This window comes from Chroicocephalus ridibundus, chromosome 18 (assembly GCF_963924245.1).
Source record: "Chroicocephalus ridibundus chromosome 18, bChrRid1.1, whole genome shotgun sequence".
NCBI lineage: Eukaryota > Metazoa > Chordata > Aves > Charadriiformes > Laridae > Chroicocephalus > Chroicocephalus ridibundus.
In genome coordinates this window covers 5,257,454-5,275,342 of record NC_086301.1, presented here as the reverse complement: position 1 = coordinate 5,275,342, position 17,889 = coordinate 5,257,454, and the positions used below count along the sequence as shown (strand labels likewise).

Genomic DNA, 17,889 nt, shown 5'->3' with positions numbered 1-17,889 from the left:
ATCGCTCGCCTCAGCGGCACAAATAAGCCAGTGAAGCCGCACTCCCAGTGGGTCACCACAGGAGAGCGGGGCACCCCACTGCGGGCGCAGACGGTACCAAAGCAACCATGCCTCAAACCAGTAGAGTTATTCCCGCCTCTAACGCACAGCCACCCCCACGCCATCGCACACCAGCCCCGCCAATCTCACCACGAGGATTCAGTTAAAAGCCGCGGAAAAGGGGTATTATCCACCCCAGGGTCAATTCTCTGCCAGACGAAGGAGGGTTCGACGGCAAACGGACACTGATGGAGCTGGGTATCACGGGAGATGGAGCTCGGGGCTGCATCTCGCTCGGGGGAGAGGAGGAGGAGGATGGCCAGGGTGGGGGGACCAGCATCGTGCCCCCACCTCCCGCAGGCAGGCTGGCTCCCTCCCTTCCCTCGCCCCGGCACTCCTCACTTCGCCATTTACACGTGTCACACCAAAAATCTTTCTCATTAAGCGGAAATTGAATTTCGTTAATTAAAGCAAAAGAAATCAATTAACCTTATCAGCAAACAGGAGCCATTTGAAACGGAAGAAGGAAAAGGCTCCTCTCCCTCTCACCCCCACGCCTCCCCCCGACGGGCAGCCAACAAGCGAGATGGGGGACTACGGAAGCGGGGGGGAACCGCCGACGAGAGGAACCAAAGGGATTTCGAAGCAATTCACACCCCCAAGATTTACCACCAGGCTGAGAAGCTCCCAGAGTAGCCATCACTCAAACCTAAGGATTCAATTAATTTTTTTTTATATATACATTATTTTTTTTTCCCTCCCTTTCTCCCCCCAACTCCCTTGGGTAGCTTTGCACCACGCAGCAGAATGACTCCGGCGAGGACGGAAGATTTAAAATCAGGGCAGAGTTATTTTAAAGGAGATAAAAGCACAGTTTCTGTGTGTCCCCCAACCGCCAACATTTGTTTTTCCCTCCTTTGCTGTACACCTCATCGGCACAGCTCAGAAACAGCCATTTTCTCGCTAGCCCTGGGTATTTGTATGTCCTTGTTTTCTTTTACATCGTGCAGAACCTTAATCCCGGACTGGAATCTCGTAGGGAAAGGCCTGCTGGTCTGTGGTGCTTAGTCCACGCTAATTGACGGGGCCGGGGGGGGGGGGGCCCAGCAAAGGAGCTGGCGTTGACTCTGCCAGAAGACCTGTCCCTAGGAGATGTGGTGGTGGTGACGTGAGACATGGGATGCCGGGACAACCTGGCTTGACCACGCTTTTAATGTGATTAAGACCACTGCTCAACACATCGCATGGAGGTTTTTTCCCCCCAAGCTGTGCAGGACAGGCTTTATTTACAGCTTTCCCACCAGTGAGGGGAGTATGTGGGACCTCGTGCTTTACGACACAACCCTCTGCAAAGGGCCGGGTGGGGCGGAGGGAAGCTCAGCGCTCCTTCTCCTGGGCAAGGATGCTCCAGAGAAGAGCTGGCATTCGGGCTGCTGGTGGAAACCTGCAGTTTTGAGCATGCGTTTCTCTTCCAACCCAGGCTCTGCTCATGATCTCAGCTCTTCACTGCTCCAGGTTGTCTCTTGGGGGTGGATGTTTCCACCCATACCTGTTCTGGCCCATCTTCTCCACCTCTAAAAGCCTAAGCTGAAGGAGTCCTTTAATATCTCGGTCTCTCTATGCAATAAAAACATCACAATAATAACAGCTCCAGCTGAGCACCCTTAATCTGTAGGGATCCAGGCACTTTAGAATGGAGCAAAGCAATTATATTGAGGGGACAGTGGAGAAAAGAACAGGGATAGGGGAAAATACAGGGGATTTGCACAAGGAAATCAGCATACACCCCCAGTCTCTCAAACCTCCCCCGAAACTGAGCTTACAGCCCGGAAAGCAAAGGTCCAGCACCCAAAATACAGAGCCGAGCGAGTCGGAGCAGTGCCCATGGAGGGCAGACGTTGAGAGCGGGGCTAGGGAACGGGGCGGGGGGGGTGTCAGTAAACAGGCAAAACGCTCCCCACTTTTTCCTGCCCCCCTGAGAACACTGCTCTCCTCCCTCAGGTAGGAAAAGGAGGCGGAGGTGAGCCTCCCCCCAATTTCACAGCCCACAGGAGAGCATGGAGTCATCCCCCTCCACCACCTCCCGGAGCCCCTGGTGTTCCCCAAACCCACCACCCCTCGCACGCACCCTAAATCCACGGCCAGCCGGGGACACCCAGCTCAGAGAAGCCTTTTCTCAGAGACCCTCAGATACGCGGGGAGAGGGTTAGAAAGACCTACCATGGAGGCAAGCAGCCAGAAAACCCCTGCACCGTTCCCCAAACTGCCTCACTGCAGGCTCCAAACCCTGCTCTGACCCACACCAGTTAAATACCCAGCCACCATCTCGCAAACCACTCCCCCCCTATAATTAACTAACGAGACACAGCTTGGTAAATCAGCACTACCCCCGGGGAACACGTGCTCAAGGAGGTCAATCATTTCAGAGTAAACACCCACTTTCTCCCAGGTGGTGGTAAAATCCCCCCCACCTCGTGCTCCCTATCAGTCAGGCAAAGACCAAACCCATTCCCTGCAGCCATCGGTTTTGACAGCAAACTCCAGAAAAACCTCTCCTGTACGGGTCAGGTGGGTCCTCCACGCAAACCCTGAGCCCAAGGATGAAAGGACAAATTCAGATCTTCCCGGGCGATTCGGTTTTCTCCATGCACCAGGATGCTCAGATCTACCAGGCGAGGTGCCCCTCCTAGGACCAGGAGGACCAGGAAAGCCCGGGAATTACCAAAAAGGCATCTCATCAGTATGAGGAACACCGCTTTGGGTGCGGGGCCAAAACCAGCGCCTGTTTTCAGCGGCGCAGACAAAAATCGGGAAGAAAAAGATGCAAGTATCTCCGGAACGTGCCCGGCAGCCTTTTGTGCGAGCACATTAGAATACAATACAAATGTGACTAAAAAAGACTCAACAGAATAAATACTGCACTTATAATAGGCCTCAGAGAGAGAAAGAGATTTAATGGCAACATATTAAATGTAAATCAACACAAAAGGTAACTGGGAAAGGAAGAGATATACCAGCTTAGGGATTATAGCACAAAGCTGTAATATTTACTCACGAGATTAAGGCACTTATAGGAAATGAAATATTGTCCTTTTGTAATAATTCAATCCCTCGCCTTTATCCAGAAGGATTGGACATATCACGCTATTTTAGAGATGCAGACATAAATTCGCACCTATTATTAGCGGAGGGATGTGGCCCCGCCACCCGCACCTCTGGCGGCTGCTCTATAAGAACTCCACGTTTGCCAGGGGAAACTCGTCTCAGAGCAACCAAAGAGTTCAGAGCTGCCAGGAGCCGCTGCCTACACATCCATACGGCACCACAGCTGCCGTGAAAAGAGATTTTGGACTGCTTGGGCAAGCCAGAAGGTGACTGCTGACCGTTTCAGGAGGATCTTTCCTCCCAACGACTCTCACCCCCCTAACACATCCTGGGGTCTGTGGACGCGATGGGCAGTTGGGTCCAGAGGATGCTAAGGGCTAAGAGCAAGACTGATCTCGCATCTCTGTAGGGTAGATGAACACCACCATACCCTACAGAGACGCGACCACCATCACCTCAATTCCCAGTGCCTCAGTTTCCCCATCTGCGGCTTGGGCATGTTTCCCTGTTGCGTAAGCAGCTTTGGGGCTCTTAGCCGAAACATGCTCGAGGAATGCAATATACATCATCGCCGCACACACGTTATCTCCCAGTTTACTGTATTATTATTTTTTTTCAGGCAAAAAATAAATTTTAACAACTCCATTTGATTTCCAGGTGCCCGGCCGAGCTGGCAGGCAATAAAAAAAAGACAATCTTCTGATTTCGCAGCCGCAAACCTTCTCCTAAACTAGACACCTCAAGCTACTTGTATGGCCCCAATCAGTAAAGCATCTTTAGCACCTCACAATCTTTAATAGACTTGTCCTCCGCAAACCCCTCGTGAGGCAGGGAAGTGTTATTATCTCCTTCATACAGGCAGGGAACAACGGCTAGAAATGGTCTGCCCACGGCGTTGTCTGGCTGCGCTGGAGACCTGCCCACGAAAAAACCTTCATTTAAGCGGGGCGCTGCCAGGCAGGTAGCCCAAGGGCAAGCTGAGCCACTCCTCGCCTGGCTTTTCCAGCCTGCGGAGAACTCGGTGCTGCCAAAGCTAACGACCTCCTGATGGCTGAAATGGCCAGCGTAAAGTAACAATTTTAAAAAATAATAATAATAAAAAAAAAAAAAACAACAAACAAGCAAGCAAAAAAAAAAAAAACCCACCAAAGGAAAAAAAAAATCAGGAAAAAGGAAAAAAACGGGGAAAAAATAAAAAGAAAAAAGGAGGAAGGAAAGGAGGAAGGAAAGGGAAAGGGGAAAAGGGAAAGGGGAAGGGAAAGGGAAAAGGGAAAAGGGAAAGGGAAAACAGGAAAGGGGAAAGGGAAAGGGAATGGGAAAAGGGAAAAGGGAAAGGGAAAAGGGAAAACGGGAAAGGGGAAGGGAAAGGGGGAAGAGAAAGGGGAAAGGGAAAATGGGAATGGGGAAGGGGGAAGGGAAAGGGAAAGGGGGAAGGGAAAGGGGAAAGGGAAAATGGGAAAGGGGGAAAGGGAAAGGCGGAAAGGGAAAGGGGAAAGGGGAAGGGAAAGAGGAAAGGGAAAATGGGAAAGGGAAAACGGGAAAGGGGGAAGGAGAAAGGGAAAGGGGAAAGGGGAAGGGCAAGGGGAAAGGGAAAACAGGAAAGGGAACACAGGAAAGGGGGAAGGGGAAAAGGGGAAGGGGAAAGGGGAAAGAGAAAAGGAAAGGGAGGAAGGAAAGGGAAAAGGGAAAAGAGAAAAAGGAAAGGGAAAGGGAAAGACTGCCTCTAAAGTCAAACAAAAAGTCTCCACCGAAGCCAGACCCCCCTGCAGTGCTGTCTCCCAGAGGTGCTGGAGAGCCTGGTCAGCTCAGCCCAGCTCACAGCTTGGAGAAATGTCCCTTTTCCCGCATCATTTTTTTTTTTTTTTTTCCAATAACCAGCTTCCTGGTGGAGAAAAGTCTACCGGCATGGAAGCGCTGCTGCCGCACACCCCGGGGGAGCGAGCCCAGCCGGGGTAATGGGAGCACTGGGAGAGCTGCTGGCACAGCGATGCCGTGCGCACTGCGATCAGCCTCCGGTTAAAAGCTCCCCACTTAATTCTGGCTGGCGATCAAAACGCCACCGCGACGGCCTCTTCCGACGCCACGTCTGTGCACGTGTGTCCCCCCCCCACCCACAGCCAACCCAGAGCACCCCACAGCGCTGAAGGGGTTAATGCCATTTCGAGCGCACGGCGAAGCGGATCCCACTCTGCTCTTTATTTAATAATAATTACCCGGATAGTAAACGCGACCCTGCTGTTTTGCTCACTTACATTTTTTTGTTTCCCCAGCTATGGCAGTGTCACTTCTCCCGAGGCAGCCTCCCCCACTTGGCAGAGTTAAATTGCATTCTGATTCTATTAAATGGTACTAAATGTCTTCGAAATCAAAGAGCAAATATAATTTAAGTGCCATTTGGGTCTTCCCACAGGTTCTCAGCTGTTCACTCAGCAACCAACCTGTAGAAAGCTGCCTGGTGACAGGGGTATAGTTTAAAAGGAAGCACGCAGCCGGTATATACAATACAATTCCCTTCCACAACACGTCCTTTATGCAAACTCACAATGCACCGCGCTTACCGCTTAAAACAATGCGACCGCGATAATAAGGAGAGAGGAGGAGGGGAGAGCTAAGACAAGCCAGTGCAGCCAGGGCAGGAGAGCTGGAAACAGCATCGTGGCGTGGGGAAAAGGAGGCTGAAGAAAAGCAGAAACCCTGCAAATCCCACCTGGATCCACATCTCGGCACGACGCCTGCACGGGAACTTCCATCGCAACACGAGGAAAAACTTCTTTCTTTTGAGGGTGCTGGCACAGGCTGCCCAGAGAGGTTTGGAGTCTCCTTCCCTGGAGATATCCCAAACCCCACCCGGACGCGTTCCTGTCCCACCTGCTCTGGGTGACCCTGCTCTGGCAGGGGGTTGGACTGGATCATCTCCGGAGGTCCCTTCCACCCCTACCATCCTGTGATGCTGTGAAATGGGTCCTCGCTCCCCCTTCCTCACTCCTGCCATATCAATCATGGACCCCGTTGGCTCCATCAATGCCCATCCGCTGCCTCCACCACCTCACCCGACACCCAGGGCACGACTGCAAACATCAGGGTGCTAAAAAGGAGGACGCAAAACATGGAGAACAAGTCAAGCACCTGCAAGAAAAGCTTCCGGGAGACAAAGCTCATCCGGAGTTGTCCAGACCAGGGGCAGAGGTGCAGGACTCGCTCTTCAGCACAAAGCCACAAATAGTTCAAGCCCCTCGCGCTGGTGGAAGTGACTAATTGTACTTTGTGAGAGAAGCAAATCATCGCCCCAATCGCCCGTACCAACTCCAGTAACGGCTGATCTTCCTGCCAGGAGCTGCCAGACAGCGCTAAACCCCAGCTTCATTCGGCAGCAAGCCTCGTGCAAAGGCGCTGGAAGGTCAGAGCCCAAGGTTGTGCCCTGCCAGGCCACAGCTCCCTCCCCGAGCCACCTCAGCATCCCCCGAAACCCCTCCCAGCCACCAGCAAACGGCACCGATTTGCAGCCAGAAAAGCATCACACAAAGGTCTGGGCAGCCCGAATTCCAGGCGGTGCAGGCAGATAACGGCTCTCCCAAAAGTACTCCTCGCTGCTGAAGACGCAGCTCCGACGTGCAGCTTTGGAGGCTAGAAATGGAAGGTCTTTTTGCGGCAGCTCTAAGGATGTGGCCGCGGATGCCAGACTCTCCCCACCAAGAGCTTTCAGGTTTGGGCAGAGCCAAGGGGGCTGCCTCTCCCCGCAAGCCCCAGCAACACAACCAGCGCCCGACCAGCATCGCCAGTGCCAAAACCCATCCTCGGCGGGTTTTCCAAGCCTTTATCCCCACCCTTGGAGACACTCAGGTGCCACCCTCAGCTTGAGGACCAGGCAGGGGTCTCCTAAGGGGTCAGCAGGGATGGATGCCCAACGTCCCATCGCGGCAGAGCAGCCCCAAGCCCCCGGGATGCTGCTCTAGCCTGAGGAACAACAACTAGACTGCAAACTGGTACCCAAGGCGTTCGGCAGGTGCCATCGTCCCCCACACGAACACTTCAACCCAGCCACGGGAGGAACCACAGACCTGTTTTTAAGCCTGCGTCGCTCCCCCGGTAGCGAGAGCAGCCGAGGGGTTTTTAAACATTCAACACCGCCCGGCCAGCCTGGGCCGCACTACAGAGCTGCTCACATCAAAAGAGCTTCGGCTCAGAAGATTAAAAGGCTCCGCGGATGGGTAATAGGATGCAGAGCTTTTCACCTCTAGGTGGCTGGCCCCGTTTCTAGGTCAGGAACTAAGCCAAACCCCCATTTTTCTGCCGCAGCGGAGGAAGCAGCCAGCTCTCCCCTTCTGGGGGAGAAACAGCAGAACGCCAGCTAGGCTGGGACCACCTCGTCACATCAACCACGTTAATGGGACCCGAGATGGGCTGAGGCCGCGCTCCCACCCCGCTTCACAGCCACCAAGGAGAGGGGATTTGCAGAAGAGAGGGCATTTCGGAAGGGAAGGCTGCCTGGGACACACAGGGATGGCCCATCGAGGGATGCTCCAAGCCCCTCCATGCAGCCAGGACATCCCCGCGCGCACGCCTCGTGGGGAAAAAAAAGCGCATTGGGCCGAATTCCCGCCCCGGCGATTCGCAAGGCCCACGTTCTTGGCTGGGTTGGCAACCTGGCACTTTCTGCCAGTGCCGACTGCACGTTCCTGGGGATGGGGGGAGGGGGGGGGGGGAGTGGGAGCGGCGTTAAAAATAATCTCGCATGCCCGCACCCTCGCCGTCAAGCCTCCCACGGGCGCGCTTTCAGCTGTGCCCCCTTCGCTCTGCCCGCCGCGGGGACGGGTGCCGCAATGCAGGCAGCCGCTGAGCCGCCTTCCCAGCTGATTTGCAAAGGAGAGGTGGGCAACAGATGGGAAGAGCTCTTCGTCTCTTGTCTCCATTTTTAACCCCGCTGCACGCGGCTGGGAAGGCGTTGTTGAGGAAGAAGGCGGCGCTCGCGAGGAACCCACCTTCAAACCACCGTTGCGCCGCTCAGGGATGTCTTTAACTCACAGAAGAGAGGGGGAAGAGCAGCAGGACTGTGTCAGTAGACTGGATTCAACAGCCTGGGCTCAATGGTGTGGATGAGAAGGGACTTCTAAGTCTCTCGTCCTCTTATGGACGATCCATCTGTTGTCATAAGTACGATATCATATTTACTATACCCTGTACCAAACGTTTCTGCCGTACTGAGGTTAAGCCATCACCTCCGTCCCCTGGAGCACACCAAGGATGGGACAGTTCGCCAGAAGCTGGTTCAAGCCAACTTCAATGTTTAAGGGTAGGAGGCCAAAGAGAGCTCCCAGTTGGTCCCTCCATTCAGATACTGCTCAAATAGGAAGAAAATCCCCTACAAAAACCCCACCAAGTATCACCTCATCCAGCTTTTGCCTTTTAAATGCTAGGTGCCCAGTCGAGCAAATCCTCCGGGTTTCCTCTACCGCCAACAGAGAGATGCAAAAAGCGAGCAGTAACTCTTGGGTCACCCATGGCTCTCCAGTGACTACGGAGGAACCTTCCAAAGACTGGACTTTTAGGGAACTAAATCCAGGTGCCATGAAGCTAACCCCAAGTCTCAAGAGAAACCATGTTTGCAAAGAGGTACTCCAAAACGATGCATTTATAACCGCTATGATTACACCTGCCTGAATTTGCAAACAACGATTTACGGGGTCGGGGGCGGAACCAGTTTGACTGGGCTAAAGCCTGCTGAGCTGCAGCAGATGGCTTGCTGCAAGAGTGGGGAAGGAGGAGAGAGATGTCTACGCAGTTAGGAAAGGTTGCCTCCTCTTCTTAGTCTGCTCCTTCCCCACCGCCTTCCCCACACTCCTCCTCTCCGAGACGGAGAGAAACACGCGGAAAATATGCCGGCGGAATCCCACACAAGGCGCTACTTGACTGACTCCTCTAAGTTAACTTCGTTCCCATCCAATTTCTCCTAACTTTGCAAGCAAAACCGTGGCCCGCTGAGAGCAAAACTTGGCCGGCTCGTCGGCGTTCAAACCACGTAAGCCGTGCCCTGCTGGCACCTCGGCAAGCGCTCACCGAGCTCTTTGCGGAGACCTCACGCAGCTCGGCAGCGCCAGGTGAAACCAAGTGGCTAGGAAGCAGCGTGGATCCAACCCAACAGAAACATTTCTACCCAGCTCCGCGAAGTGCAACCGCCAAGCGTCTCGCGGCTTTAATTACGGCTGGCAACCTTCCACGGCGTTAATAAAACTCGTGTTTCTACGGCACCTTTCATCCCGCGGGTCCCTGAAGTCAAAGTCCTTCGCAGACGTGGCGGGAGGGCGCCGGGGATGCAGCCACCTGCGGAGCATGATTCTCCAACATCCAAGGCAGCCAGCAAGGCTGGCCAGGCTCCATCCTCCTCCTGCATCACAGCGGGGGACACAACGGGGCCATCTCCGCTATCTCCAGGCTGACACACGCCGCATCCAGCCTGTTTTATGGAGCTCCAGGCAGAAGGGAAGGCCTGAAACTGGAAGAATGAGCAGCACACGGCCAAATCTGGCCTCCTGACTCAGGTCTTCCCACTGGCTTGTTTCTCATGCGGTTTATCTTCCCGTTTAAACACATTCTGCTTTGCAATTTTTTTTCTGTTTTAACGTCCCCGAGTGTTCAACCTTTTGGGGAGAAACTGCTCCCCCTGCCCTGGCTTGTTCTCTCTATGTGTATGGAGGGCAGCCCCTGCCCTCGCAGGGATGGCAACAACCTTGGGGGTTCGATAACCCACCTCTACCACCTTCCCCCCTGCACCGAAGCTCTTCCCAGCCACAAAAAGCTGCAGAAAGGGGACCGTAAAAAAATATAAGGAAGCCATCCCCTCCACGCACCCATCCCGTGCCTTTTCTCAAGGTCACCTGCAGCCGTCTGACATATTTTCTCCAGTCAACTCGCTGGCAGCTTAAAGCTTCGTTCACGCGCCAGAGCAGCCTTTCCAGGAAGGAAACAATTTCCTCGATGGTGAAGGAACAGAATTATCCATTTGGAAAAACGGCGCCTCGTCAAGCTTGACACGTACAACAAAGGCAGCCGTCCTCCGAGACTGACGGAGGCACAGCAGGCGAGACGTGCGGAATCCCACAAAGCATCGTTTGGAGGTATAAAATATTCACCATAAATTGCGACGCCGCTCGGGACGGGGGATTCAAAGAGCGGAGAAGAAAGCGGAGCCTCGGCAACGACACTCAGCTCCCAAGCTCAACTTTCTCCCGAGGCCCCAAGGAGGGATGGGAGGCTGGACGCAACACTCCCATCCACCTCCCATCCAGTGCTTTTCATCAGCATCTCCCCCAGTATTTCACCAGGAATATTAATATCTTTAACCCCTTTTTACTAGGCAGAGAGAAAGAGAAATAATAGATGTTTTAGGGAACGGCTGCCTCTCAGACAGCCCAGGCCAGATCTCTACCCACTTCCAAGAGATAAGGATAAAGCATTAATGAGGAGGCAGAAGGCTTCCAAACAGTCCCGAAGGGAAGAAGCAAGGAAACACCCTCCTGCAGGTGGGGAAATTGCTGTGTATTTAAGATTAAGTTGCTTGAACGGGGAGATCGGACCGGTGTTTGGTACCAGGGACGGAGCCAGCCACCTCCATCCCCTGAGCTGAAGGTCAGACGTGCTGCTCCTCAGCACGTCGAGTGACCAACCACCCGGTGACCCACGAGTTACCCTTCCAGCCTGTATTTGCCCGGCACCGGGGACTTCATCCACCACTCAGCCTACAAATTCCTCAGCTGCTTTCTGCCTTCTTTTTCCGCTTTTTTACTTCTTCCTTTGTCTCCTACCAGACGCCCAAATTTCCCGCAGAAGGTGAACGCTTCCCATGGAAACTTCACTTTTGATAAAAACGCAAGTTCCTGTCAAAAAAAAAAAAAAAAACAAAAAAAAAACCTCTTCCCCTGTAAAATTTTCCAGCAACTCTAATAAGTAACAATAACACTTGGATCTGAACCGCCCCTGGCTCGGTTCTGCTGTTTGCAAACCCTGCTGGAGGCTTTGCCCACCTGTAGTTATTATTTCAGTGCTTTGTTCCTGGCTGTCAAACTTCATCTCTCTTTTTTTTTTTTTTTTTTTAACCTTAACGCCATATGTTTCCTAATGAAAAACGTCTCCGTATTCACACCTGAAATTAGAGTCTTGTGTGAGTGCTCTTTCACAGAGCCCTTTCGGCATTTCGCTCCAAGGCTCAAGGAAAAAGAAAAGGAGAGAGAGAGGGGCCTTAAAGAAGAGAGAAGACCCTTTTCTTCTCATCTCTCTCACCAGCAGAAGCTGCCCTTCACCGGAGGTCTGGGATTCGCTGTATGGAAAATATAAATTTTAAAAAGGGGAAAAGAAAAGGGCTTGGGTACCACTCATCGCAGCCACGCGTGCTGCCTGGGCTCTTCCTCTCTGAGCGCGGGGCGGGGAAGGTCGGCAAAGCTGCCTTTCCTAAGCCGAGGAACTCTTTAGCTCTAAAAGGCTGCCCAAGAGCCGCTTCATCTCACCTATTTTCGGAGGTGACCTTGTTCTTTGAGAAGATTCCCCTCCGCTATTTGATTTACTGGCTCCCCGCGTCTTTCTGAAGGGCCGAAAAGCAGGTTATCGTCCCGCAGCCTTGGCAGAGCCCCGCGCCCAGGTAAAGCCCTTGCCATGGGGACGATGCCCCGGCAGCAGCTGGCCCTGGAGACTCCTCAGTGGCGGGTACCACACACCCAGCATCTCTGACAACAGCCCCCCTCCAGCAACACCACCGCGCGCCGGCACGCCGCGTCCTCAACACCGCTGAGGATTCACGCCAAGCACGGGCAATTCCAGAAGTTTCCAAGGAAATCTGACACACTTTTGCAGGAGAACTTTGGAAAACAGATGGCGTATTGCTTGCCATGAGGGTTTAAAGATACAGGTGTCAAACGGACATCTCCTCGGCCCCTGCTCCTGCTGGTGACGCTTCGGAGACCAGGCTGATGGGGCTGTCAGCCAGGCTTTCTCTTTCCTCCGAGCAACCCCTTAATGAGCCAGCGCACTGCGTGTTTAATTAAACCGTGCTTTGCATATTTGCCTTTCTTGAGTCTCGGGAAACTGAGCAGAGCTGGAAGGGGCTGGCATGACACCTGCGGGCAAGCCAGGGCTCCAGTTATTCCCCCCCCTGGCGCCCAGCCCAAGCGCCCAAATAGTTTGGGGCACTTCAGCGTGGCCCCAAAAATACTTCGCAAAGGATAAGGGGGTCCAGAGCCTCCCCTGTCCTATGGCAATAGCGGGCCAGCACCTATTCTTCCCTGCTGGGAACACGCAATTCCAGGGCTTGATGGAAAAGACCACCAGAGCAACCGGGATCGCATCCTCCCTTTTCCTCCGAGCCAGTAATGAAAAAAGAGATGCCGAGAAGGCAGAAAAGCAGCCTTGGCAGCAGAGCTTCTGGGTGTAAAACAGAAAAGCGAGTCGCTGCAGAGGAATTTCTGGAGGCGTCGGCGCCCTGGATGAGGTCCCTGCAAGAAGCGTTTGTGTTTTGACAAGGAGGATGTGCCAGGTGGGAAACGATTATGTTTTTCTCGCCGGGATTTCAAAGCCCCCAGCGGAGGTCGGCGAGCGGCGCCCGGAGCCATTCCCGCAGCCCCCGCGGGGCACGGGGACCCTTCGCCTCCCACCGCCGCGTTCGCGCCGACAGCCCACGAGGACTTCTCGCAGAAACCGCCACCGCCACGCCAAGGATAGAGAAAGAACAGGTTGAAAATGCATTTTGTTTACGTGTGGGCAGCAAGAGGAGGGAAAGGATTTATTTAAGACGTCAGGAGACGTTTTGAGCCCCCTTTCCCCTCCTCCATCCATTTAGCGGCAATCAGGCCTTTTCCTTCCCAGCTTGTGCTTTGACAAGAAGTCAGATTGCTTTTTTTTTATTGCCTCCCCCCAAAACTTGAAACGCGGGGGGAGACCCAGGAGAAAGACCAGGGCCACCCCCAGTTTGGGTGCAGGGCTCTCCAGCCCTGCTGAGCCTGTCACACTGGAAAAGGACAGAGCAAGAAAAAAAAAATATTTAAAAAAAATATATATTAAAAAAAAATATAAAAGACAGACTGAAAATTGGATCCATTTATTTTACTTCAACCTTCACCAATAGCTGCTGCTTATTTACCATTATCTCTCCTTGCAGTGTTGGTGTTGAGCCGGAATACCCTCCGCAGGCTGCTAACAGCCCGTGATTACCAAGTAGCGCCAGCACTTGCCGCGAAAGCCCGAGAAAAGATCTCCTCGGTGCCGGAGACAGTCAAAACAGCCTCCCCCTGACGGGGAAAAGGGCAGCCGAGAGAGATTTCCATGTGCTGAGACAACGCTGGGCGCACTGAGGGATGGATTCTCCTCCCCGGCACCCAGCGAGGATACCCCGAGCACCCGCCACAATAAATTTGGAGATGCCACGCATAAATATTTCCCCCTCGGAAGGACTTTTGCCGAGGCAGAGCTGCTTCTCTGCTGCACACCGGGCATCGTAAAGGGCACTGCTGCGTACGTCACCTCGCTCCTATGTTTTATTTGCCCCAGGTAGTATTGCTTTGGCCAGGGCAGGAGGGGCACGCGCAGCATCTTCTGTTTTATAAGAATATATCACCCCTCGGGAAGAGCTTTAACTAGCTTGTACCACCAACCGTGGATGAAGGAGCGCTGGAAGCGACCCGCCGCGCTGCATTTCACAATTAATCTACGATTTCCTCGTTAGCTTTCAAGAGCAGGGCAACGCACGCCGCTATTAACCCCAAGTTCCCAACGACAGGAAGGAGGTTTCCAGACCCGTTCCCATGAAAACGCCCTTCCCGCCGAGAAGCGGAGCGAAACGAGAGAAAGCTGGGATGCGTCCCCAACCCTACAGGAATGTGCCCATCCCTTCCGCCCGGCTACGCCAAAGGCAGGCGAGGCTACTCAGCACAAATAAATTAGACTGGGAGCAACGCGGGCCCCCAAAGCTGCAAGCTCAGGCGCCGCAAGAGCAAATCCTACCAAGATGAGTTCTGGGGGGGAGCGAAGACAAGGGGCTGCTGTTCAGGTCTGCCTTGGCTTGGTCTTTTTTTCCAAGCAATGCCCGGCCTCTGCCTCCAAATTAGCGTAACGCTCCTAAAGCCAAGCTTTTCCCCTGGGGAGGAGCCAGCTGGGGCTGTCCTGTGTCTTAAACCAGACGCAAAACGTACGTGCTGGGCTCCTGCACGGGTGCAAACCCCTCCTCCAGCCCCGTTTGCTGCAGCCTTGGGGGGGACCCATCACCCTCCCACCCGCCTCGGGCAGGTCAATGCACTCCCACCCCATCCTACCCATCCCCGCAAAGCAGCGGGCTCCGGAGGGAGCTGCGGGTGTCTGCCTAGATTTATGGCCTCTTTAATTATTTATATTGATTTTTACTTTTTAAAAGGGGGGGGAAAAAAAAAAAGAAGAAAAAAAAGGCACAATGATTCTCCTGATCCCTGGAGGCCTGGCAGGGATTAGCACTTAATGCATCCCCTATTGCTCCATGCACCTGGGGACCCCCGAGCTCCGTTGCAGACATCCAAAGGGGGTGAACCCCCAACCGGAGCAACCCCTGGCTTTCTGGAGGCGAGCAGCCAGCCTGGGACCACACCGCCCCCATCCCCGTGGACGCCAGCATCCTGCAGCCAGCGGGTCCTGCCCAAGCCCCACGCTTTTACCGTGGCTCCCCAAAAGCCCCTCGAAACCCTCTTCCTTAAGCTTAAAGCTCACGGGTTACGGCAGCCCTGCTGCGGTGCAGAGTAAGGCGTTGCAATGATTAATTACCCTCTCTTCAAAAACTGGACGCCGCTTCTATTGTAAATGAGTCCAGCTTCACCTTCCAACACTGGATCCCGATACCCCCTTCACTGCTAGATTAAAGACCTGTCTATTTTCAAGAACTTCTCCCCCGCAGAGAAATATGTAGACCACAATCAAATCACCTCTTAACCTCCCATTGATAAACTCACCAAGCACAGACACTTCCCTCGCGCTCCAAGGCCAGACTTACATGCCTCAATTTACCCGCACATTGTCTTTTTAAACTTTCTGTGGGTTTGTTTGTGGTTTTTTTTTCCTCCCAACCTCCTTTGAAAAATGTTCCCTGGAGCTGCACGCAGTCGCTCTATAAAAGCCTACATAACACCACCTCCAAACACTCGCTATTCTTCACGTGTTCCCAGAGACGCTTCTTGCCCAAAGGAGCTCATATTTGTATCGAAAGAGTGACACAGGCTGCGAGAAAATAAGAGTTATTATTCCTGTTCTCTAGATGAAGGAACCGAAGCACAGAGATGAAGTGATTTGCCTAAGGTCATGCGGAGTTTGAGGAGCTGCCTCTGCCTTTCCATGCCCGTGGTTCTCTAGCAATAAAAGTATCGATAGATGCCAACGAAGGACACGGTTCAGCTCCTGGATCTTGCTGCTCCGATGACATTCCAGGCAGCTCTCCAGCCTTTAATTGCCCCGAGAGCAGGATTCCACCGCGTGGGTATACAGCTCCCTGGGATGCGAGGCTGCTCATGGGCTTCCCCTTCCCAGGGAAGAAAGGAAAAGCCTTGCTGAGCGCCCAGACCAAGGCAAAAGGCAGGTTTCCCACCGCCCCTGGACCCGATTGCCAGCTGGAAACCCTCCAACCGAGGTCGGCACGCCGAAAGCAGGGGTACTTTTGCACACCAGGAGCCTTTGAGAAGCAGGTCCTGGTTCCTCCTGCAGCCCTAATTCCCACCCTGGGTTTGCAGAGCTCATTACGTGACTTCGGATGGAAGGTCCCCTGCCCACCCTGTCTCCAACAGAAACGCCCATGGTTTGCTTTGCCATCTTCCTGAAAAGGGTTGGTTTGGGGTTTGTTTTTTTTTCATTCCTACCCAACATCTGGCTCTCCCCCCGTTCCCACCCCCCCCCCGCAAAGCTTCCAGTGGCCAAACGTGACGGAGCGGCGTCACGAGAGCCAGCGGAGATGGCAGCCTCCTCCAGCTGGGCGCTGAATTAGCAGAACTACATCCATCTCCTGTCAGGAGACTTCCGATAGCCTCGGAGATTAACGCAGCCATCGTCAGCGATTTTAATTATTTTTTTTTCATGCTGCCAAGCACCCATGGCCAATATGGTTCTCCTCACTTCTTCTGACACAGACCCACTTCATTCTCCTAAGCCACCGTCTTCATCAAAGGAGATGAAGAGAGATCCCGAGAAGCGGCATGGCTTTGCTTACTCCTCTCTGGCAAGGCGACATGAAGAGATCCCACTTGCTGAACAGTTAAAAAGAAAACGGTCCAGCGCAGCACATCAAAACTGCACTTTAATTAACTTCAGGTTGTTTTTTCTCTCCCCCTCTTGCCTTTTTTATTTTTTTTTCCTTCTCCTTTTTTCTCTCCAGAACCAAATTGAGACGCAGGTGAATTCATTTTCATAAACTATCAGTTTCCATCAAATCTATCTAATCCATCTCTCCCTACAAAATCCCTTAAGCAGAAGATCTCGCTCCCACTCTGCCTGCCACAGCTGTGTGAGCCTCGCAGAGCTAGCAGAAATACCAAGCGTGGGTGGCACGACAAGTTCCCAGCTCTCTCTAGATGTGAATATCACTGAGCTTACACGTCCTCGCCGTTCCATCTAAAACATATGGCTTTAATGTATCACCAGTCACTTCCCATCAAGATCAAAGTTTAAATATATCTGCGGACTACGACGGGAACAGCAGGTGCTGCTCAGGGGTCCGGACCGAGGGACCCGGCTCAGCAGCGCGAAGGGGCTGAGCTGGGATGGAGAGATGCTCCACAGCTGGAGCACAGCTGGAGGGAGAAGCCAGGGATGGACGGAGGGACCGGTGTTGGGGAAACGGGTTGAGCCAGCTGCTGCCCCAGGAATAACCACCCCCCCCCCGTCCCCATCCCTCCACACATCGCAACCCCCCAAAGATGCCTATGACTGGGAGCATCCCAAGCATCACGCCAAGCTGGCGCAGGCAACATCCCCCAGCTCCGCACCCGAGCTGAAAACGCGCAACCCGCGCTGCTGAGCTGAGCAAAACGCCAACCAGCCCCGCCTCCAATTTCCCACTGGCTTTTCCACAAACTCCAGTCCGCTCCAGCCCAGCCTCTGCCACCAAAGGGCTCATCCTGCCAGGCAAGGTGGAGGCAGGATTAGGGCTGGGGAGGGAGGGGAGGAAGGAGAGTCAAGAGAAGGAAGGATGTCTGTTATTAAAGCATCACCCAAATTTATTTATCAGGCCCACACACAAAGGCATTTGGCTGCAGACGCGATGCATTTCGTGGCAAGTGTTTCCCAAAGCCGCTGGGAGCTGGAGGGCTCATCAGAGAATCTTAATTGGTTTCCTCTTAAAAAACCCCAAATGCATAAATTAAAGCAAAATAATAAACTCCTGCCTGATTTTCATTATTAATAACATTAACGCAGCAAGACAACACTGCAAGGCAACTTTCTGCAAATCCTCTCCCCCAGGATGGAGCAGCCAGGGGTGGGGGAAGACAGGGACCTCCTGCGCCCCGGGGCTGGGGGGCAAAGAGGGACCCAGAGGAAGGCGGGGAGCCTGACTGCAAGGAGGACATACGGGGGGATAAAATTGGGTCTCTACAACCTCCATGTTGTTGGTGTTCACAGCTTGCTCCTCCCAGACAGGCCTCCTCACATCTTTCATCTTCCCCCATCTCTTTTTATTATCTCCTTCCCAGGACAGGCACACGCTTGCTCTCCGTAACTTGGTTTTTCTCCACTTTATAGACGGCTCTGCCCTTTCAT

At 53.4% G+C, this 17,889-nt stretch overlaps 1 protein-coding gene across 2 annotated transcripts in view; it reads right to left on the bottom strand.

Annotated features, from left to right (window-relative positions):
- The window catches only part of OPCML (opioid binding protein/cell adhesion molecule like), a 320,727-nt gene that overhangs the window by 268,372 nt on the left and 34,466 nt on the right, over positions 1-17,889 (bottom strand). The gene's annotated exons all lie outside the window — the stretch shown is intronic.